The sequence below is a fragment of the Triticum aestivum genome, chromosome 2D, assembly GCF_018294505.1.
Source record: "Triticum aestivum cultivar Chinese Spring chromosome 2D, IWGSC CS RefSeq v2.1, whole genome shotgun sequence".
NCBI lineage: Eukaryota > Viridiplantae > Streptophyta > Magnoliopsida > Poales > Poaceae > Triticum > Triticum aestivum.
The window spans coordinates 145,810,619-145,835,480 of NC_057799.1; positions in this window are offsets into that span (position 1 = coordinate 145,810,619).

The window sequence follows — 24,862 nt, forward strand, 5'->3', positions numbered from 1 at the left end:
ACAACAGCAACCAGGTGAATTGGATATCCCTGTTTGCACAAAAAGGCACAGAGGAAACAGTCAGAGTCTCAAACAATTACAGGCAAAAACATTTGGCTAAACTTGTCATGGCTTATAACAGTGGCATGGCTTCATTTTTACCAGGGACATTAGATTAAGAACAGCTAAGGCTGCGTTCGGTTCACAGGTTTGGTGCAGGATTTTCGTAGGAACACAATTCCTACGGTATTCTTTCCCTTCCAACCGTTCGGAACACGGGAAAGGTGAATAGTGTTTCATAGGAAAGCTGGTCTGGTAGTACTGATTCCATAGGATTAGAAACATCCACGCGCTGCTCATTTTTTGGGCGGAAGCCCGAGGCAGGCGCTCGCTGCCATGCGTTAGACAGGTTGCTGTGCTGTGTTGCCGGAATAAAAAATCAACCTATGTGTGGTACGTGAGGTGAGGACAAGAGTAGTCACTGTGCAGCTGAATAAACAAATAGCATCTCATACTGCCAAGCATGCTACTCTAAAAAAACAAATCTGTACATTTCGTAGTCCATCCGAACACATTCTCTTGAGAGTTTCCTCCGGTTCGCTGTTCCATAGTTTTATACCTACATTCCTTTCCTATTCCTCTATTTTCATCAAGACCTATGTTTTCTGCCCCTTTATTCCGAACGGAGCCTAAATATTTGGTATAAGGGCATGGGACAGTGGGTGCACCAGCAGTCCAGCACCATGTACGTAAACAGGGGCATAAAGTGGTGATTCATAGTTTGTTGCCCCGAGAAACAAACATCCAAGAAACATATCTGGGTTGGTCCCATTTTTGTTCACTCTAGCCACCTACTCCTATGTGTGGATAGCAAATCTAGTCCTGGTCATACCACTGTGTACAGCGTTACCCCTATATTTCCCTTTTCGACCAAGAGACCGGTTGGATGACCAGTCTGTACTACTTTCACCCCCTTTCCTTCCTGTTTGTACCAAGTCCGATGTACATACTAAATTCCCCCACCCCCACTTTATTTCTTGTTTGAACCAAGTACTCCCTCCGTCCGGAATTACTTGTCATCAAAATGGATGTGTCTAGAACTAAAATACATCTAGATACATCCATTTCAATGACAAGTATTTTCGGACGGAGGGAGTACAAGATTCGACTCCATGAAGTAGCTTTACCTCTAACAATAGAAGAAAAAATGTGACGTTGGACCATCCGATCGAGAGGGGCTGAGAGGTAGAAAATGATGCACATGCAGCGATGTAGCGAGCTGGGGAAGTAGAGCTAAGGCGGTTTCGAACGAAGATATACCTGAAGGTCGTCGGGATGTGGATAGGTGGGCGGCGGGAGGCCGGATCCGCCCACAGGCAACGACGAAGGGATCGGAGGACCTCCCACGCCGGCGCTCGGCCAGAGATAACGGTGCGGCCGGCAGTGGGTCTCCTCCCTCGCTGTCGACGACGGCCTAAACGCTGCCCCTCCTCCCCTTCACCGGCGGAGGGGGATACGTCCGGATCTGTAACCAGCGGTGAGGATAGAAAGCCAGTGTTTTTTGAAGGGAGAAAGACAGTGTTACTACCCCTATCTTGTTTAGATCTGGAGAGGATGAGAGTGTGTGAATAGAGCAACCCTAGCAAGCAAGCGCGGAGGCTCCGGCCTATATATACGTAGTGGGGTAGTTTTCCTTTTTCACTCCATCAAAACAATCGTTTAAAATTGTGTACTACTACATGCCAGGTCGCGGGTTTTTTTAGTTGTTGATTGTTTTTTGAGATAGCTACCCGCTTGTTCCAAGTGGTGTTACGGTGTGCCAGGTCGCACTTTGTATCGTTCAAGTCTGGTACTACAAGTCCCTCCATTAAATGAACAACCACCCCCTCGTAAAAATTGTGAACAAGCCCACGGCTAAAATTAGCGGAAACGTGGGTTGCCCCAACATGCATTATTATTTATATTTTCTACTCCCTCCGTTCCTAAATATAAGTCTTTTTTATTAGCCACACCTAAGACAAGAATTTTTTATTAGCAGTGAACCCCACATGTCATAGACACAAAAATTGTGGCAAGATTCCCTTAGGCAAGCCAAAGTGTGTCTAACAATTTGAGCAACTCAGGTTAGGCAAGTGTGGCAAGTGTGGGAAAAATAATGTGGCAACATAAGACAAACATAGTCACAATCCAAACAGCCCCGTAATTTTTTGTGACATGCATGAAAATTTGGTTAGTTAAATTTATAGTCAAAATTTGGCAAGGTGCATCAAATCAACACATGCAAGTATCAAAAGGAAAGTCACGGCATGCATGCATGCGTTGTACTCCCTCCGTTTCCAAATATAAGTCTTTTTAGAGATTGCAACAAGTGACTACATACGAAGCAGAATATGTCTACTCCTACATACGAAGTAGCCCATTTGAAATGTGTAAAAAGACTTATATCGAGTGCAGTGCTTTGATGTGTCGCGTCAACTCGTACAAGACCGAGAAATTTGATTACTACAACGCCCTCTCCCTCGCGGACTGAGCTCCGGTGCCTTAACTGCACCTGCCTTTGGCTGCATGACAGGAGGGCCAACCACCTGTTGGGCCCACCTGTCATAGACGCAAAGGCAGGAGCAGTAAGTAGAAGCTTTCGCTACACGCTATCCCTCCCGCACGAGGTGGACGGACATGCAGCAGTGGATTCGATACTGTAGAAGTAGGAGTAACATCATTGTTCGTCTTCTCGAAGAGGCGAAGAGCCAAGCGCAACCCGAACGTGGCAGTTGCGAACGCTCGCGTGGTGCGGTTCCTTGGAGTACTAGCCAGGCTCTTGCATGAGACAAAATTGCTATTGTTTAACAATTAAACTCCATTATCCATTGGTTGATACTCATTCTGCATAGGTCCACGCGCTTAGCACCGTTTCCTCCTGGGGTCACCAATGTTTATTTGCTAATTAATAGCATTGCATGCAATGAACTAGCCATTGCAAGTCATTAAAAGCATGCACACCTCTCATCTCTTATTGGTTGATATGTCAAGAAACAAGAAACAAGGTAGAAGTTAATGCACCGCGCCTAAGTGTTTTGGGACTATTTGGTTTTCGTAAGATGACTTACACACCTAGACGGAGGGAGTAGTATAGCCCTGTAAACCGGAAAGGAGTATTTGCCTTTCTAGAGATTTCAACAAGTGACTAGACTACACCGTGTGCAGTACTCCCTCCCTTCCGGTTTATAGGGCTCAAATCTCAAATCTCATGAACCAAGGCATTTTGCGATTGGAGGAATGTATCTCGTACTTTACAAAACTACCCTAATTAAACTCATGCATTAATTACGTAGTTCTCTCGTTTTCCTCTCCGCCTTGGTCGCGGTGCACAATATTGAGCACTCCTATATGACTAGCCGCTCTATCTACATGCGGGACATTTCAAAGCATCCGGGCCCGCGTGCCATCCACCAAATCACAGCGAGGTGCTACAGTCGAGACTCACCTGTCACCCCGGTGTGGCCGTCATGACCCGTCATATCACAAAACCCACACCTTTACCAGCAGTGGTAAGGTGGCCTCCAAGTTGGACTGGACGAAGCAACCATCATTTCACTGGAACGCTCGTTCAAGCCCTTTCTTCCCTTTCTTGAAGAAAACCTCACTCCAGGCTACTCACTTCTGCCATTTTTCTTCTGTACCGACGAAGGAAAGGTGGGCGAATCAGTTATGCTGCTATATTTTCATTCCAAGAATCTTCTTTTTGCGAAGCACCGACCGATTCTCACATCCTATTCTTTTCCCGTTTTCATTGCGATTGTGGTTTCCTTTCGATTGCTTTTTGTTTGTCAGTTCATTGATGGATCCTGGAGCACTAGGCAAAGAGTTGCCGGCGGACAACCCACTGGAGACAGCGATCTCCAGGAAGCGAGCACCGACCAACGAGTTGACCATGTTGGCGGGCCAACCCATGGAGACGAAGAACTCCAAGAAACAAGCACTGGCCAAAGAGTTGAGGACGTTGGCGGACGAACTCCTCAAAGAAAGTTGGAAGAACAGCAAGGGCCCCACCGTGCCTACCCCAGGAACTCTGATTGCCACCTATGTGAGGCTCAAGACCGAGTTTGAGGAGATAGTCGCCGTTGAGAAGCAGTATTCCCCTGGCAAGGTGATGGCCCCCATCGAGGACGAGGAGATGGCCCCCGGAGGGATGAGATCCCCCGGTGAGCTGCACAAGGTAAAAAATAATGGCTTATTACCATAGTTGTGGTTTTTGATTATTTGCAATGTGCTTGCTAATATGTTAGGGTTGTGCAGGTGCCGGTGGACGTCCTTGATGATTCCGATGTCGTGGCCCGTCCTGTTGGCATCGCCCCGGAGATCGATTCCGATGCCGCTGTCCATCCTGTGGACATCGCCCCAGAGATCGATTCCGATGTCGCGGTCAGTCCTGTGGACATCGCCCCAGAAATCGATTCCCATGCCGCTGTCCGTGCTGTGGTCATTGCCCGAGAGATCGATGACAAGAAATAGTTGGTCGCGCTAATCCTTCAGGGTAGTTTGCATTGCCCTGTGTTTAATTACCAGAACGATGCGTGTTATCAAACCATCTTAGGGCTAGTGCACTGTCTTGTGTGGGCGGATCTTGCTACTTTTGTTTGATAGTGAATCATGCGATGAATCATGCGAACCCTCTCCGAGTTATGGAAACAGATGTATCCTCACCAGCTTTTGATGTAATATATGGCATGCTTAGATGTAAGTTTGAACTGTTTATCATATCAGCAGGGCTTGTTTGATGATTCTTGGTGTTAGTAGGCTAGCTACTGTGCGAGCTATAGTACTTGCAAAACACTCACCGAAGAGAAACGTTGGGGCTGATGAGCTCGTGGTACGCTTATACTTATCCCTCGTCGATCGACCAATAGCCCTAGCTCCTAAAATTGTAGGCTTAGCGATCGATCAGACAATAGTCGACATACATTCAGGCCTCATTTGGTTCATAGGGTAGGAAAATCGTAGCAAAAGTACAGAGAACGTGCAACACAAAATCATAGCAGTGCAGAGACGTACTCCCTCCGTTCCAAAATAGATGACCTAGGCGGGCTAGTTTGGCCTAGTGGGTTTCAGTGATATGACGTGGTACAGTGCCGTCCAGTCTTCGCGTGTGGTAGCAGTATTGCGGGTACAGTAAGTTTTCTTGAAGAAGCGGAATTCAACGAAGTCATGATGGTTCCTTCGTCCGAACAACTTACAGTGGGAAAGGTTGGGCCTGCGATACGACCGGGGTAGACCAGGATAATTTTGTGCATGGCAGGTGGACCAGGATGGTCGACGTCCCACATGTCGGCGAATGAAAGTATTCTTTCCGATATAGAGGACGAGCAACGAGTATTCATTGTTTATTTTTGATGAAAGCTATTGTCTCCACTGTTACGACGGAGGAGTGTGAAACACGGCAGCCCAGTGAACTTGGCATGTGCACCACTCCCTCCTTCCTCATGTAATGCCCAGGTTACAGCTTTTTCTCACTTTCTCTCTATCTATTTCCTCTCAAATGTTTTTTACCTTTCTTTTTTAAGACACAATTGTTTTTATGCCTTTTTTAGAATTATTTTTTATACCTAGGAGCACGTGTAGAGACGGGCTCTTGCAGAGCCCACTCCTTGACTTTGTCAATGCCTCTCTCTCCTCCACATAAGGAGTACTACTTGCTATGCATGCATGCGGCGGGCAGCTGGCGTCTTGAGGGGCCAGGGCGGTGAGAGCGGGCTCCGGAAGCGGTCCGGACTCCAGCATGGCCCACCTCACATTATCACCATATATTTCTTGGAGTCCGTGCGCGGCGGGCGGGCGATCTCTTCTCCCTCCCCCGTTTCTCTCTTCTCAGCCGACGCCCGCCGAGCGATTAGATTTCGGCTATCGACGGTTTATTCAATTACGGTCCCACATGTCAGTGAAATTGCAAGACAACGCGTGTCCCCTCTGGTGAGCGGCGTGCGAGCCGGACTGTCGGGGTTGCGACGCGTACGAGTCGTAAGTGTGCCGCCTTTTCCTTTAGAACTTGCGAAGCGTAACATTTTCGCGCGATCGATCGATAGAAATCCAGAACAAAATGACGAGGGCGGTGCTTTCCCGCTCGTTAGGCGGGCTAGTTCGAGTGATATGACGTGCTACAGTGCCGTCCACTTGCTCCATTTTTATGTAAGCAAGAGTTTACACTCTTACGCGGGAGGAGTGCGAAACACCGCGGATCTGATTTTGATCGAGGGATAACTGTTCCCTGCCAAATAATGGAGGATTGTTAGCGATTATAGCATGATAGTTAGGGCATCTCCAGCGCTGGCCCACAAATTTACACCGGCATCTGTCCGAGGACACTGATGGATGCCATCCGATGCTGCCCGCATACCTTTCGACAACTATATGAACTAACCGGACGAAATTCGTGCAAACAAAGCAAATTTCAAATTAACCGGATGAAATTCATTACATTTCGAAAACTTTTCCTACAAACTGGACGAAATTCATTACATATTTCGCACAAACCGTACTAAAACCTACTGTAAACCTAATCTAAACGATCGCCGGCGCCCGACCACCATGTCCGGCCATGAACCCGAGAAAGCCGGCCATTGCCTTTGCCTCCTCCTCATCCGCCTCGATAACCTCCTCCTCCAGAGCGGCGGCGACCTACCGTGTACTACTCTTCCTCGCTGCCGGCTGCGCCCGCGCACGCGCGCCGGCTTCGTGGTCGTGGCGGCGGAGGGCGGCCGGGGGGTGCCGGCGATCTCCTTCGTTTGCTCCTGCGACAGTACGTCGAAGAGAGCTTTGGAGCGCGCCCGGAGCGGAGCCGCCGATGTCCCTCGTCTGCTCCTGCGACAGTACGTCCAAGAGAGCTTCGGAGCGCCAGGAGGCCATGGTTGAAGTGGTGCCGACAGAAGGAAGGGACCGGAGGAGAATAAGTGTGGGTCTTTGGCTATGGCTGGGAGCTGGGGCTCAAGTTAATATAGCGGGCGAATGGCAATGAGCCGCGGCAGACGGATGGACAACTGGCGCCGGAGTAGGTTCGTCGGGCGTGAATGCGGACGCTGCTTCAGTGACTTAACTGCAGATGCGTTTGGGTTACTGACATGTGGGCCCAACGGGCATCTGGCCCGCATGTCAGTGACACACCAATTGCACCTGCAGTTAAGTCCGGTGAATGCGGCATTGACATTCTGGAGAGACGGTGACCGTTTCAGGCGGGAAGCGCGCGCTAGCGATGGAAGGGGTTTCGGTGTGCAGTGGCACTAAGATCGGTCGCTCACGATAGTACATACTCCGTACCATACTACCATAGTACCCTCTCTAGCTTAGGCTGTTTTATAGATTGTCGTTGTGATGGACGATATACATGAGCAAGGCGGTCCGAGTATGACCGTTGGTGTTGAGCCAGGTGAATACATGCTCGGCGTTCGCGTAGGCCTCCATCAAACGTCTAAACAGTAATGTCAGGCACCGCCGGGGCGCGCAGGTGATGGGCTCGCCGTTTGCGTTGCGCCATGAGCAGGACTTTGATTTAGAGGGCGACGTGCATGCATTAGCATGCTTTGACAGCGTGAGCGTGAGTGTCTGACGCGAAGTATTTCATTTTCATTTGGCTGACGAGGGTGCGTTGCAGCGACGAGTCCGTGGTTTGATTCCCCACATACGCATAATTTTGGTTTTTACAGTATTTCTTTCTCCATTGACAGGTAGGCCCGCGTAGATAGATAAAGAACACGAGCTGATGAGGCGCATGCGGACTGTTTGACTGGTCAACCAGACAAATACGGAGCTATACGCTGAGCCAGTGACCGTATAATCACCATATCTCGTATACAATGATCAAAGTGAGCTATCAAGACAAGTTCGATGACCGCCAATGCATTTTACTCGGTAATAAATGACCAGGATTGAAGGGGAATCCAAATTTGCTTCGTCTTCTGTCCTTGAGCTCTTGACAAACCAATGCACTATACGGTTGTCCGGCCACTCCACCCCAGAGCTCTCACCAAGCGTCGTTCATGCCACCGCGCCGCACACTAACCGGTAAGGCAGCGATGGCATCCCGCCGCGCCGAGTTCCTCGCCGCCCACGACCGCACACAAAATGGTAGGGAAGCGATGGCATCCCGCCGTGCCGAGTTCATCGCCGCTCGCGACCTCACAACTATGTGGGAGGAATTTGAAGATGCCAAGGCCGAATGGGCGGTAGAGCAAGAGGCGGCCAAAGCCGCACAGAGGGAGCGGAAAAGTCAGAAAGCACTCAAGAAAAGAGAGGCCCGCCGCCGCAAGAAAGAAAAGGACGCACGCGCTGCTGCGGAGAGGTCGGCGGAGATCCAAGCACGGTGGGGTGTCGCCGACAAAGCCGGGAAGGAGAACGACGGCGTCTGGCCAGCATGTGAGAAGTAGTAGTACTAGTAGTTAGTGTGTGTGTCTGTGTCTGAGTACGAGCATGTACCAATACTACTAGTTACTACTGTAGTTTTTAGAGCAAATTACCAGTACATTAGCCTAGACTAAATGGAAAAATTCCTATCCTAAGCATCAAATGGCATCTCTTTCTCTATAGGAATTGAGATGCATGTCATCTCACTTCCTATGATTTTCATATTCCTATCCTATGAACGAAAGGAGGCCTCTGTTGGAGTAACTACTGTAGCTAGCAGTACTGCTGGTACAGTAGTTTTCTTCAAGAAGCGGAATTCAACGAAGTCATGATGGTTCCTTCGTCCGAGCAACTTCAAAGTGGGAAGTGGGCCTGTGATTTGACGGCTCATTAGTCATTGTTACTGCGGCGCGACGACCTGGGTGACTCTCCCTTGGAGTTCTGCGTGCATGGCAAGTGGACCAGGATGGTCGACGTCCCACATGTTGGCGAACGGAAGTATTCTTTCCGATATCGAGGAGCAAGGAAACCGCGTGGTATAGTATCACTGCTGATTGGTTCGCAAAAAAATAGTATCACTGCCGATTTATAATTATTTTTTATTTCTGATGAATGCTAGCGTTTCAACTCTTACGACGAAGGGTGCCAAACACGGCACGTGCTGGATGTCCCACACGTCAGCGAAAGGAGTGGGACATGAACAGCGTGGTAGAGCCCAGCGTAAAAAAACAGCGTGGTAGAGCGTCTCCACTTCTTCCACTTCTGGGTCGGAGACCACACGTAGTAGTACTTAGTGGTATGAACGATACAAAGTGCGACCTGGAGAGAAAGACACGTCTAGTTGGAAGGTCTCGGGGCATACACGTAAACAAATATAAAAGTTAATATGTGCCTCCAACTAATATAGTAGTAGTAGAGTACTTAGGCACGTACTCCATAACATCACCGTGCATTGCACGTACAACATTTAGTGGTAGTACGTAGTAAGAGACAAATGCCGCCCAAGAGTTCCCTTCTCGACCTACTTTTGGGTGTTTGGTAGAGTGTATGGAGGGTGCATGAGTCCACACTAGTTTAGCACAAATACACTAGAAGCATGCATGAAGAGAGCATGCATGAAGAGGGGTGTTGAGTTGAGCATGCATGAAGAGGGAACAACTATGCTGAGACGAGAACGCAACCAAACACACCCTATATGCCACGCATGTTCATACCATTTGTGCCTTTCTACTTCACTTACTGCGCTACATTACTCAGGTTCGTACGTCCACTCCTGGGTACATGTCCGTCTCGTAGTTCCAGTCCCACGTGTTCTTCATATAGATGGAACGATCCTTGCATAACACGTGCACCTTGATGCTAGATGTCTCGCGTGTTGGCAAAAGGATGAACAAAGCTCACGTAAAAAAATAGAGTGGAAGAACATAGATTCCGGACGACCGAGAAGGAGCAAGGAACCTCGTGGTGGAGCGTCTGCACTCATAATATTTAATATTATTCAGCGATATAAAATTAACCAATCATCTCCACAGTGGACTGGAAGAGTACGAAACACGGCAGCCCAGTGTAGTTACATCATACTAGTACATGGCTAACCCACGCTATCACCATATTTCTTGGCTTCCGTGCGACACCTATCTCTAGTAATCCAGCAGCCTGTATCGCTTCTCCCTCCTCGTCTCTATCAAAGTGCGGCGGGCTGGCGTTTCTGCCGTCTATTGAGGTCGGTTAACTATCACATGTTAGCGACATGCCAAGAGCATTCTAAAAAAAATTCCTTTCACGTTCCGTTTTCAAAAAGAAAAAAATCCTTTCACGTACGAATTTGCCTGTATGCTTTGAGCAACTTGCATGTCCTATACTGCTCCTGTTTGATACTCTAACTTAGCTAGAGGTTAGACTAACTCATGACTAACCCTGAACTAACTGTAGCCAAAGAGGTGTTTGGGTGACAGGGTTAGATTGACAATAAATGCACTTCATGGAGAGAGAAAAGTGATTTTTCAGTGGTCCCAATGAGAACTATCTCCAGTTAGCACCTCTTGGGTGGGATAGTTTTTTTTGGTGGGTTCGGTGCAACTTGCTCCAATTTAAACCCTCATGCTTGGATACTTTAGGGCTATTTGAGCCCCAACTAGCTCAAACTAACTCTAACCCATGGATCCAAACAGGGCCTATGGCCAGTCTCGACGCGGAGCAGTCGCGTGCACCGGGAAGCGGCGCTCTCTCGGCCGTCGCGCCACTTCAAAGCCGGCGCCAGTGAGAGGTCGCCTCCGCTCTGGCCGGGCATTAATGCGGCACTGACGCTCCAGGGCGACGCTGACCGTTTCACGCGGGAAGCGCGCGCTGGCAAGGGAGTATAGGTTTTGAACCGTTTCAGGTGTAGTACTGGTAGTTTGCAAAACTACTCAATTATTGCACTCAGTTTCCTAAGAAATTGTGGTAAAAAACGTTACTCCACAGCCCGCTTCCCTTCTCCTTCCTCTTCCACCGCCCGCGCACGTCCGCGGGAAGCGACCGGTCAACCCTTATATAGGAGTGCTAGCACAAAAAGATGCATGCATGACCACTAAAATTTCCATATTAAAGCGCCGCTCCGGCGGGAGTATGGCGTATGTTGTTACCTTCGGCCGGCCCATGGCTACCGGGCGACGGCGACCAGAGAAGAGGCGGCGGGAGGGGAATGAATGCAGCTACTGTTTGGGTTCGCCTTCCGGCTTAAATAAATGCGCAGCATCACGTGTACCCGCGGGTGCACAAATTGTAACATACGTGTCTGCTTAAGTGGGCGTCACGTAACTGGTGTGTGTGTGAGAGAGATTCTGAGAGACAGAGTGCGTGTGTGCGACTCTACTCTTCGGACATGTACTCAACCTTTTGCATCGGGATATAAGTATAATGGTATTTACTTTAGCTAGTGATTTACGTGGCCATGTTAACGTGGTTGTGTCAAAAAAATGTCACTTCCTGCTCGTGATTTGCGTTATATAATTACAAGCAAGATTCTCGTGCATTGCACGGAACATCAATATGCATTTTTTTACAGAACACCTGTTGTGATTGACCCATGCAGGAGTAATCCCATGTGTAAAAACTAATGATATCTCGAGAATTTTATCGGAAAACTGGTATCTCGAGAATGTCATCGAAAAAATGAAAGATGAGAGATAAGGCGAGGAGGAGTGGAGCGTGGTGGTGACTGGTGGTCGGAATGGGCGGAGGCATGGGGATGGACGGCGCCGGCAGGCGGCAGCGGCCACCATGCATGCTAGATTGTTCCAGAGACTTATTCCTTTTTTAATTGCTGAGCAATGAGGTTGCGGGAGATAATGATGTGGAGAGAGGTGCGGGTATCTTTTGTAAAATTATCATAGTTTGCTTTCTATCCTCAGATATAGATCATACGGTCTGTATTACAAGATGGCAGGCACACCATCACCGCCAACTCGTTTTTTATAAGGGTACAGATGATAAGTTTGCTGACTACTAAAGTAAAGTGGAATTTGTCCATGTTATGCAAGTAAATAAAGGTGATTGTTTATCATACGGGTAAGGTTGGATGAAGGGTGGTAGGAACAAATGCTCCGCCTAGAGCATGTGTGTGTGAGATGGAGTCTTAGTGTGTGTGTGGGGTGTGTGTGTGTGTGTGTGAGAGAGAGAGAGGGAGAGAGAGAGATGGAGTCTTAGTTTGTGTGTGTGTGTGAGAGAGAGAGAGATGGAGTCTTAGTGTGTGTGGGGGGGTGTGCGTGCGTGCGTGTGTGTGTGTGTTTGTGTGTGTGTGTGAGAGAGAGAGAGATGGAGTCTTAGTGTGTGTGGGGGGGTGCGTGCGTGCGTGTGTGTGTGCGTGTGTGTGTGTGTGTCGCGGGGTCCTCTGTGGCGGATGTAATTTAAGTGTGCATGGCTTCATCATAGAGAGGTGATGTGTATGGCAGAGGCCACCAACGATGGGGTGCGAGAGAGAAAATGCCCGTAGAGAGGGAAGAGAAGGTGTGTGCGCGTGAGAGGAGTCGACATCGAGAGAACGTGTTTGTTCGAGAGACACCGAGGAAGACTACTATATATCGATGGTGCATGTAGGCGGGAATTAAACAAAGGGATGGTCTTATTGGTTTCGGGGATATAGGGGAAGAGTGAGAGGCGGGGGGGGGTAGCTAGAAGGAGATTGTTAAGTGTGAGTGTGTGTTTTACCCATCCAGGCGGAAGTTATGTGCACAAAAGAGGAGAACGATTCGATGTGGCGTTAGGATTGAGGGTAATTAACTACGTATGGAGACATAGAGACCTTGAACGTGCATGTGTGAGAGGTATACATGTATACGTGGGATGTGTGTGTGTGCGCGCGCGCATGATCGAGATAAAAGAAAGAAGACATAAGTCATAAGATCAACGACATGGGAGAGACGGATCGGTATGACAATATGCATGCATGTGAGAATGCAGGGAAGAAGGCCCGACAATTGAGCATGTGTTTTTGTCTTTAAGAGATAGTGGCGTGGGCTGGAGCATGCATCTATGGCGAGCAGAGGGAGTGAGGCGCAACGATTGTGCAAAAGAGACCAACCTATAAATGCATATGTATGGAGAGACATATATAGTGTGGGTGATAGGAAGCAAGACTCCGTGCGAGAAAGAAATGTTGACGGAGAAACTACAGATAGATACAGAGATGGAGATGCTAGCTAGAGGGACATCCGCTAGTTTGGGTGTTGGAGATGACCGTCGGGTGGTTCAAAGGGTGAAGTTATATATGTGTGTGAGAGGGCACTTGACTGCATGTAGAGAGAAACATATGTAGTGTGCGTGATAGGAATCAAGAGTGAGGGCGAGAAAGAAGGTTGATGGAGAAACAGATAAATAGAAAGATAAAGATGCTAGCTAGTGTGCGTTAGAGATAGGAGTCGAGTGGATCAGAAGGCTGGGTTATGTGTGTGGGTGTGAGAGAGATAGAGAGAGGGTGCATGTGAGTCACATACAAACAGATATCAGAGAGAAATGAGATCCAGAGAGACGGAGTTTTGTGTCTGCGAGAGAGAAAGATATTTCACAACGAGAGTGATAGCTAGAGAGACATACGAGGGAACGCAAGATATCTCTAGGGAGAGAGGGTGTGTGTGAGCGACATACAAGAGAACAATGGAGAAATATGAGACCCTGGGAGACAGAGTTTGTGTTTGTGTGTGAGAAAGAGATATTGAAGAGGAAGAGTCGTAGGTTCTCATATCTAAGGAGCGAAAGACATCTCTGTATGAGGGGTGTGCGAGTGGCACACATGGGAATAGTAGAGAGAAATGAGACCCCGGGAGACAAAGTTTTGTGTTTGTGTGAGAGAAAGAGATTCCACATGGAGAATCATAGTTAGAGACACATAGCAGGGAGCGAGATATACTTAGAGAGAGATAGAGTGATGAAGGTCGAGGGAGAGAGTACCGTCAGTGTGTTACGAAGATAAAAGATCATTGTCGACATACAGGTAGCACGAGAGATACCTGAGAGACGATGAACGCGTATAGGTCCAGAGAGATAGTCCTATATAAGCATGAGTGATAGCTATATGAGACGAATATCTGGATTAAAGGGGATTCAAATATTTAAACTGGAGATCACGACATCGATAATATCATAACGCAAATTGGTGTATCAAACATGCATATTCATTTGAATTTGGGCACACGTGTAATGTTATATAGTTTATCAATATTGGTGATCCATAGATTCTTCAATTACAAACAATGCATGGTTTATATGCAATTAATGTCTAAACGGGATTACACTATATGTTGCGTGTGTGAAACACATTATACATGTTTGAGAAGTAAAAAAACCCGCATGAAACACACATTAATTGGAGACAGTTAGCGAGGAATGCATACATTGGATTTCAACATAAAGTGGTTTCAAATATTTGAAAATCCAAATTGATGGATACAACCTTATGAATCTGAGATCATGCCATTTGTAAACCATATTTATGTATAAATGGTGTTGTGCTTTTGAAAGTATATATAAAAAATGATGTATATAGAATGTAATTCCAATTGAAAATGGATCCCGCCCGAAAAAAATAGAATACAAACGGGATTCGAATTGAGTTGGCACGGTAAACGTGCACTCTGCAAAATTTGAACGAAGCGGGGAAAGTCGCAGTAACCGCCCGAAACCAAAATCTGCGAGATGGAAATCACTACTGCCTATCCCTGCCACGCAAAGCCTATCTGCTGGATTTCTATAGGTTTCGATAGGGGTAGGTTTGTAATTTCACCCAAACGTGACGTAACCGCCTCTCACCCGGATTCATACACGGTGGGCGCCAAAACACAGTGTGTCCTCGGCCGAAATCGACTCCCTCCCCGATTCATATTCATACACGGTGGGCGCCAAAAACAAACTCTCGTCGGCAAATATTCGGTGTATGCGAGATTACCGTCCTATCCCCAACCGACTAATGTTGCTGTGATGTAGTAGAAATTTGAAACGGGGGCTAAGTTTGTAAATTTCCTCGCATTTGAGACAAGCGCGCCCTGAATACATGGTTCCCCCCTTCCTCTCTACCTCCCTTTTCCCCATTCGTACTCCGTGGGCGCCAAAACACCCTCTCCACCCCACCCTCCTCCGTCCGCCGCCGTCCGCCACCCCATCCACCGCCGTCCTCCTCCACCATGCCGGAGCTGATACCCCGACGCCGCCGTCCATTACAAGAGATCGACCTCTCTCATCCACGGCTTCGGACCGGGATCCTTGCATCCCGTCCTCTCGCTTCATCCCCGCCGTCGTCCACCTTGCCGGCGCCGCTCCTACGACCGTCTCGTCCACCGCGCCCCGCCGCCACCGTCTACCCTCCTAGATCTGCTTCCACGCCGCCGACAGCCATCGCTACCGCAGCACCGTCAAATTCTCAGCAGATGCGTACACGGCGCCGCACCAGAGGCGGTACTCTTTCGTATCTGCTCAACTTATTTATCGCAGCAAGAAAATAGATCGCCACTGCTTTACTCTGATTTCTTGTCTTGGTTGCGAAGTTGCCTTTGTCCGGTTTGCACCTTCAGATCCGCCATGGCACGCTCAACACTATACTCCCAATGCTTATGGTTTTCCCCTTTTATATTCCACACTAGTTAAATCACAGTAGACTAAATTTCAAAATTGGGTCAGTCGATTTTTCAGAGCTCGCCGGAGTTCGCCGGTGCGATCGAAGGGGCTCGGGTGGTTGTGGGGCCTCGCCGAACGAAGAAAACTCGACGCGGGTGGGGGTTGGGGCGGGGGTGGGGGTGGGGTGGCGGAGGAACACAGGCGGTGGGGGCCGGTGGTCCGGCCGGCGGCCCGTGCGGTGTTCTGTATGGGAAGAATCAGAGACGAGGAAGAAGAGGGTTAGGAGACGTAGGATCTTCATCCAACCGCCTGAAATGGTCGAGAGACAGCTGGGAGTTGCATTCTTAATGCGCTCTGGTTCATCATGTGTGGGCACTGCGCAACCAACATTTTATTATCCAAAATCTGCTTGCTCTTCTTTACCATGTTCCTCTTCCGTTCTTCTTTAATATGTACTCTCTCCGTTCCTAAATACAAGTCTTTGTATAGATTCCACCATGGACTACATATGGAGCAAAATGAGTGAATCTACACTCTAAAATGTATCTGGATACATCTGTATGTGATCCATAGTGGAAATCTCTACCAAGACTTATATTTTGGAACGGAGGGAGTATGATAGTAGTACAGTATGTTCCTTGTACTGAAGATGAGCAGGGACATTTGCAGTGTAGAGGTCTATACGGTTGGTTGTGATGGACACTTTGAGCCTCTTTGATTCGTAGGATCTTGTAAACATAGGAATAGGATTTGTAGTGGCCTGCCCACTTGAATCCTATAAGAATAGCAAGGAAATGCGGGGAGCTGTGTCGCCTTTGAGAGTTACACTAATATTAACAGTACCGCACCTTCACTTTGATGGCAAGTCTATAAACGAATTTCCGGTGAAGTCTCCTGTGCTAAATTTAGAAGACATTGAATGGAAAAACCTTGTTATGCACTGGTCTCGTTCCTAGGATGAGGTACTGTCTATGAAATCACATGACAATTTGAACTTCTACTTTTCCGCATGTGCCTTACGGATATTTTTTGCAGGAAATCTGCTCGAAGAAGAATTCCGGTTTGACAAGAACGACAGGATATCGCAAATATGCTGCCCGCTGCTTTGCTCTTGTTAGTACCTGTTGTCCTGTATCACTGTACTTGCATACATACCTGGTTCATTATGTGACAGCAGTATGCATGATAGCTTGCTTATCAATTGTTCGCTCCAAATTATCTGATCTGTATGAATGGTTACATTAGTGTAGAATATATCCAATGCCAATGTTTTTTTAGCTCTGCATTGTTCTTGTAAGTACATGCTGTCCTTTATCAGTGTACTTATAATGACAGGTAGTTGTTCATGTACCATCACTCTGCAGCTTATTTTCCTTTGCCCTCCATTTTCTACACATCAGATCTATATTTACTCTTACCATAAGGTTGGTACTGAAGAAGTTTAGTTGTGCATTGCTCTTGGCTATACCTTTTGCCTGTATTGCTGCACTTACATTTATAGCTACTTGGTTATGTAGCATCACTCTTCATCTTATCTTAAATATTCTCCATTTTTTCGTATATTATCACATCTATATTTACTCTTAACAAAATGTAGAATAAAGGCAATGCTTTTGAAGAAGATTATGTGGTAAACTTCTTGAATTGCACCCCCATCAGCATGGACAAGGCCTTTATAGAGCCTGTCTTCACCAATAATGTAAGTTTGTCCATCTCAAGCCTTCAAATGTTTGTTGTATATATTTGGTTAGGCATGACTGCAACAACTGTTTATTTTTGGTGTTTGCATCAAATTGCTTGTTTAAAGTTTATTATGTAGTTCATAAACAAAAGTTTGTCCTTTCTCAATTTAAGTTTTCAGTTGTACAACCAAGTTCCTTCTTCATACCATGTAAATTAAACTATACAAAGCAAGTGATCTTCTTTTGCACTGCATGTATGCTTCTGTTTTTCATCTGTAATCCAGTGGTGTGGTGAACCTACCCACTACAGCACAATGTCATATTCTGCAATGTCTTAACTATGAACAATGTCATATCATTCTACTATTATTTAAACCGTCTCTTTATTTGCCAATCTGAAATGGTATAAATTGACACCACACTAACCATTGATACTTATGAGTTCTTGATCTCTAATCCAGTGGTGTCGTGAAGCTGCCAACTCCTTCACAATGTCATTTCCTGCCATGTCTTGACCTGAACAATACCATATCGTGTTAATGCAATTTTAAACTGTGTCACTTTATTCGTCAGTAAGAAATGTGATGAATTGTTAGCACTGATACTTTTATGTGCAAAACCTGTCATCTGTCTGCTTGTTTATCTTTCAGAGTGAGGAAGATATGTCACGACCGGATTTTCGGGATGTAATTTCCCAGAAAACGGCCTTTGTGCTCACCAGCCCCAGGATTACTGTTAGCTGATGAGGCACCAACTTGATACAAGAATTCCAAGCAAGGTACAAAAATATGTAGTACAAGACCATTGTGGCCTAGGAGTACAACATTTGGTTTCTAATGGTTGAGGGCGGAAGCGGTTCGGTACATCTGCATCTATGGGACTCCATTTCCCACAAGAACAGCTAACCAGGATAACTCCTATCTTCGCGAGGCTGCTATCGTCAATACGTAGGTTCCGAGGCTGTCTCCGCGATGCTCATCTCCATGCGCGAAAATCTGGCCAAGACAATAGCCAGGGACAAGCCAGTGAGTACGTTTGAATGTACTCGCAAACATTAAGAACACGGGTATAATATAACAGGAGATAATCGTACTCCGAATCATTTATGATGATAAGTCTGCCATGAAGTAGACAAAAATCTGTGATGCACGCGTGCAGAGAAAATCTGGACGTGCAATACGGAAGTAAAAGAAATGCACTAAGCGAGTGTCTAAAATGACTCCTCGAAAGGTTGCAAATAAATTAACGGTGCCGCAGTCGGGCGTCTGAGCGACACCACAAAAAGGGCTTATAAAAGATAAATAAACAACCAGTATGCCACAGTCGGGCGTCTGAGCGACACCACATAAAGGGCTTATAAAGGATAAATAAACAACAAGCATGCCGCAGTCGGGCGTCTGAGCGACACCACAGAAAGGGCTTATAAAAGATAAATAAACAACAAGCATGCCGCAGTCGGGTGTCTGAGCGACACCACAGAAAGGGCTTATAAAAGAATAATCACAGTGAATATCCAGGAGGTAGAACCATCCCAGGGATACTCCATAAAATACATAATGTAAATGGTTAGTCCATAATAATAACAAAATTAAAACATGATCCTCAGACGTCACAGGTCATAAACAAAAATCTAGTCTAGCCGTTTCTCCATCCGAAGACCGTCACTGAGTTCTAGCTAATTCGTTCTCCATCCGAATACCGTTACTATGATCCAGTTAGCCGTGTCTCCATCCGAAAAACCGTCATTAGATTCCACTCAGACTGTGGTCCTTACCTATGAACATGGCTATCCAACAGGATATATCCTCTGCAGAGGGAGTACTATTTTCCCACGAGTAACGGATTTATTTAGTCCATCGGGACTAATTCCGCCTACGGCCTTTTAATTGAAAACACGCCCGACCTGCACACACCAGCTTAACTCACCGGTGTCTGGAATCACCCACGACACCTGCCAAGCAAAACTCTAAGTGGGGAGGCTACAACCTCGACGTAGCATGGGATCAAATTTCTATACGCGCGCTCTAAGGGGTGCCCCCCTCTCGGCCCCAACCGAAAACACCCATGCCCCCGGACCAGGTGGCATGCCTACCGGATGCACCCGGTATCTTCCACCATGGCCTCTCTGTACGGTGTGTGCTTTGGTAAGGGGTTGACAACCTACTGAACCATACCCCGTCTGCGACAGGGACAAGTGGTGGTACCAACAAATAGGGAAGCTACTGACCAAGACTCGACTTATGACCGACTCAGGTGGTCCAAGTATCCTCCAACAATATTACCATTAGTGGAATAAATCACCACTCATCAAGCCTCACCATGCCATACCGGACATACTCGTCTCAACAAGGGACTAGGGACAAGCTCGTGTCTACCCAAGACCACGACTTTCCCGGCTTCCTTCCGGCATACATGAGAAGCTCACGAGGGTGAACATCATCACCAGCATATTCATTACTAATAGCAAAAATATCTCCCTTATGCACTTACGCGATTGATTTTTATCGTCACATAAAAATAATGTATGCTCCAAGTCAAATGGTGCTGTAACCATATCAAAACACCACACAAAATATTATGCCAGAGTTCAGAAATGCTTGCCTTCAAGAGTATGCAAGGGATGCACTTTTTGGAAGCTTTCCCTTTTCTCCAAAAATCCTATTTTGAGAAATATTCAAACAACACATATTTTAAACCCAGTACAAAAGGTTGTCTCAAATATTTTTGAAATAAATCTTAAAATAAACTAGGTGGAATTTGAGAGAGGTAGGAAAAAGAATCAACTCATTTGGAGTTTCATTTTAAAAGTTATAGCTGGTCAAAGTCTGGTCAAAACTCTGTTTTTAATAAAACCAGAAAAAGGAAAACGCTTCAAGGGGAATACGCTTTCGCAGCAGAGGAAACGTACTCAGGACGTCTGCGTCTTCACTTAATCAGAGGAGACGGGCGCGCGGGTCACTGACAGTGGGTCCAGAGGGCCCACTGGTCAGGTTTGACCGTTCTTCCCTCTCCCTCCTCTTCTCTGCCCGACGGGAGCGGGACTCCGGCGATCGCCGGCGACGAACGGCGGCTCCTCGAGGGCATCTGAGGGCGGGGATGGACCGGCCAGACCGAGGCGGTCCTCTTGGTGGTCGCTGGGTCGTCGGGGGTGGGAGAAATCGCCGGCGGCGAGCTCCGCGGCGGAGGGGGCTACGGTGGTGAAGTGATTTTTGGGCTCCGGTGGTCTCCGATCGAGGTTGGGTAGTTGGGAAGCTCCGCAAGGACCAGGGGAAACTACTGGTGGCGTTGGTTGGGTGAGAGAGTGGCTGGCTGTGACGTATTGCACCGGAGTTCGGCGGCAGCCGAACTGGCCGGAGTTGGTGAAGACGGTCTTCTCCGGTCAATCCACTGCTAGGGAAGCTCTACGGGGAGGGTCTGAGGTCGCCTGAGGTCTTGAACGAGTTCGGGGACCCTTTAAATAGGCGCTCGAGGTTGGACCGCGACGGCTGGGGATAAGATCACCGGCGACAGCCGTGCTGTAGCCGCAGGGCGACGTGGTGGCGACGAGCGCGTGCCGACGAGCTTCGGGATAAGACTGAGCTGTTCACGGGGGCAGCTGGCGCGCTGGGGTGGCTTGGGCGGCGCCGTCCATGGCAGAGGTTCGCTGCCGACGCCGGCGTGCCGCCAAACGCTCTGCCAGCGGCGCTGCAGGGCGCCAGAGATGGCGTCGAGAGGGGGCGAGCTAGTGCGCGGTTCAGCGGTGGAGCAGGGGCCAGGGACGGGTCGCGTCGAGTGCGGCAGTGCGGCGCGGCGGCTCAGTGCGCGCGCGTGCAAAACGTGCGCTCTGGGCGCGCCCAGAGCACGCACGGAACCTGCTCGACGAAATGCCAGGGCGGTCTAGAGCGCGAGGGTGGAGCTGGCAATGAACAGGACAGGGGTAGGGGTAGCTAGGAGCTCAGTGGACATGGTTGCTGGGTCAGTGGAACAAGATCACAGTGCAAACAAAGAACTCATGCCAAAACAGACTGTGCACACCAACTGTTCGACAGAATGCCAAGTGCATTTAGGCAACTCTTGGAGTGGCCAAAATCTCCAGATCAGGGTCTCTTTAGGTGTAGGAGATGATGTCAAGATCATAAGGGCAAAACCAGAAACTTGTTAGTGCAAGTTTTGCAAAACTCCAGTTTTGGACAGAAAGAAAAAGGGTTTATTGCATGCACTTAAAAACCTCCAATGAGTCCACTCTCCTGGACTTATGGGTTTTGAAGGGAGGGCTACAAGTAGGAAAAAGCTCAGGGTCACTAGAGCAAAATAAAATAAGGTTGCAGTACAAACCACCAAATTGGACCAGAATGCAAAAGAGGGTGATTCACTCAAATTTTTCAAAGAACATCACTGGGTTTTTGCATAGAGTTGAATTGTATGCATCCACTGACATCTCCAAAAACTTGGAAGAATTTTTAAAGAAATATTTAAATGGGTTGTAGTACAAAAGTGCCTACTGGACCAGATTGGAAAAGTTGGTGTAGAGCTCAAAATCTCCAATGGCCAAGAGATATTTTTGCATAAATGTGATGTGGAAACATCACATGACATCCCCAAATTTTGGTGGAAATTTTAAATGCATTTGTCAAATGGTTGGAGTGCAAAACAGGCTCCAAATTCAAAGAAATCATTCTTGAGAGAATAAAGTTCTGAGAAAACAAATCTTGCCATTAAACCCACTGTTAAAGAATTGTTTTATAAAGAGGGCATATAAGTCCAAAAATACTCTTTGAAGGTTTTCTCCACTAGAGGTAAAAATCCAAAATAACAAAAGGGTAAATCTTGACAGATGGAAAAGTTTTATTTCCTGGCAAAAAATTTAATAAATAAAACAAGGTCAAAATTTTGGGGTGTCACAACACTACCCCCCTTAAGAAAAAATCTCGTCCTCGAGATTTGTTAAAAGCTGTTTTGAACAAAAACTGTTTTTATCAAAAGAAATCATTCAACTGCACCAAAAACAAAGCGGCTATAGTGAGAGGGCAATAAGTGGTGTAAAACCACAGTGTGATACACTGGCGTAGCGTGGAAAAAGATCCAAGGTCGGGGAAAACGAGATATTTCTACGTGAACACAGTAATTTAGAATAAATTCTAAATTACTAAAATGCGCTGGTCGTAGCCGAGAGCACAGTGCTCTCACTGGCTGACTGGTGGACCCGGGGCCCACTGTCGGCCTCTTCCTCTACCTCTGGCTCTCTCTTCTCTCTCGCGTGCTCTCCCGCACTTCCTCCACTGGCGATGCCTAGCTCGTAGGGCATCGAGGCCGTACCGTGGTAGTGCGCGGCGTGCTAGCTGCCGGTGCAGCGTGCACTCACCTCACGGGCCAGTGCGCTGTCGGCACTGCTCGCGGACTCGCCTCCGAACACCGGCGGTTGAGCGACGAGTGGCGCTGGTGGACCTCGCCCACCGTACACCGATCTTGAGCTATAAAATGATCGCGGTGCTCCTCTCTCTTCCTCACATCTAGTCTCGTTCCTACTCCTCCTCCCTTCTCCTCCATTGCTGTTTGCAGGAGCTCGAGACGAGGCTCTAATGGCGGAGGCGATGCCGGACTGGTACGTGGTCCTGGTGTGTGGAGGTTTGGCGGTGCTGCTGGGGTTCTCCGTGCTCCTGTGCGCGATGATCCTGGATGATCGTCGTGATGCTGCCGCTCGAGTGCTAGCTCTTCGCGGCGGTGGCGCTCACGTGGATTAGGCGCGGCATCGGGGCTAACTGCTGTCGGAGTGCTGGGGCAGCTCGCGCCCGAATGATCACTCACAAATCTCTCTTACTGAGACTGTGGAGTACTCGGGTGTGATCCATTAGGCGCAAAAATGTGCTCAAGGATTTGTAATAATGCCCGAGGTCGAGTGGTTGCTGCTGTGAGTCTGCTGTTACGATGCTGCGCGAATAAAAATCTATGTCGTGAAAATATATACGCTGCAGCAACTCGGGGAAAGAAAATCTCCTCAAAAACATGCTGCGAGAGAAAAATAATTAAAACAAAACTAACAGCAGTAAAACTGCTCATATAACTGAAACTAAAGCAAAATCGGATCCGTCGCACAAAATTCGGGAACCACGAACATGCTACCACACATAAAGTACTGGGATAATAAATACAGCGGAGGCGTTTACAAGGAGAACGGCAAAAAGACAGGGTCCTGAGAAAACGCCTCTGGTACTGGGGCACACTCCTCTTCTATCGGGGGAAGTGGGTTGACCAGTCGATGAATGCGCCTCTCCTGGTCAGGCCTCAGTGGTCTGCCAATAGCGATCCGGGGATTTAAATCAGCGAGGCTCTGGAGATAGCCCATTACCCGCTGAGTCAAACGCTCCTGGGCGATAACGTACTGGGCAAGGTTGGCCAGTACTGGATCTCTCTTAATTCGTCCACCGGGAAAAGATGCAACTTCACCGGGTGCTGCACGACTCGGAAAATAATAGTATCCTCGCTCGCTGGCATAGGGTACTGCGAATCGAAGACGAGTGAGCGCCTCGTACGCGGCAGCTTCTATGGCCATATGCGGAGTCGGCATGGATTTCCCCACGAAGGAGACTTCCGTTGGGTCTTGGTTTGGGTAGGCTGGAGGGATGTGCACCACTGCCCAATATTTCGAGGTGGATGGGGTGATCCTCGATTTGAGCAACTCGTACTGGGGTGGACGGGTGGCACTCATAGTACTGCAGGTAAAGTCCCACAATAATTTAACAAAACTACCCGGGGTTGCGTCTGGGGTTCTCAGATAAATACCGGGGGTCGGCATGGCAAAGGAATGGTTGTGAGTGCTGCGCACAAAGGTGAGGGGTACTTGGCAAGGTCACGAAGTGGCCTTTATATAGCATCGGGGCTGGGTTATCCACCGGGGTGAAGGGTAACTGGTTGTCGATCCTGTACTTGGGTCAAAGCCACAGATATACGCATCACATAAATGTGACGCATTACTGTGGGTGCCGTCGGGGTTGGTCTTGGTAGCTGCGCCCGAAATTTAAAGAAAATGCAACTGTACGCTAACGTACACATGCATAGCTACTACTCCAAACTAGGAGCGTTCGAGCAGACAGCATGTAATAAAAGCGATATAAGATCACACCATTACAAAGCGTAGGGAAACTAAGGCTTGATACAACTCGAGCAACTTAGTCTACTTCGTTAATGTCTAAGTGAGCTGGCCTGGCGGGTGCCGAGGTTTCTCCACTGGTTTCTCCGTCGGGATTTGCTGGTTGAGGCTGAGGGGCTGCAGAGTCAGGGTAGTGGTGATGACCATCGCGGGGGTTGTTGGCCACAATCCCGTTGGAATGGGTTCCCAAAAGGCGACGAAGCGCTTCTGGTGACACCAAAGTACTCTGGTTGATGGTTGGGGCGGACCTCAAGGGATCGATCGGGTGTCCGAACAACACGACTGGGTTGTCGGCGTCGGGCTCTGCTTCTCTTGGGGCTCGGCGGACCAGTTCTCCACGAGCTGCGATTAGATCAAGGGTGACCTGATCGAACAGTTGCTCTAGTGCGCTTACATAGCGCACCAGATGTAACAGCGCAGGATCTGTCTCGTGGTCTCCGTTGGCAACCTGGGGCGGCCTACCATACCCGTCACGACTGGGGTAGTAGTAGAATGAGCGACAGTTAACTCTGGGCGACAAGTGCCGGAGTTGAACTATAGCTTCTCGGGCTGCCAGTTGGATGGCTTGTGGCTCAAAGGAAGTTGTCCTTCCAGTGAA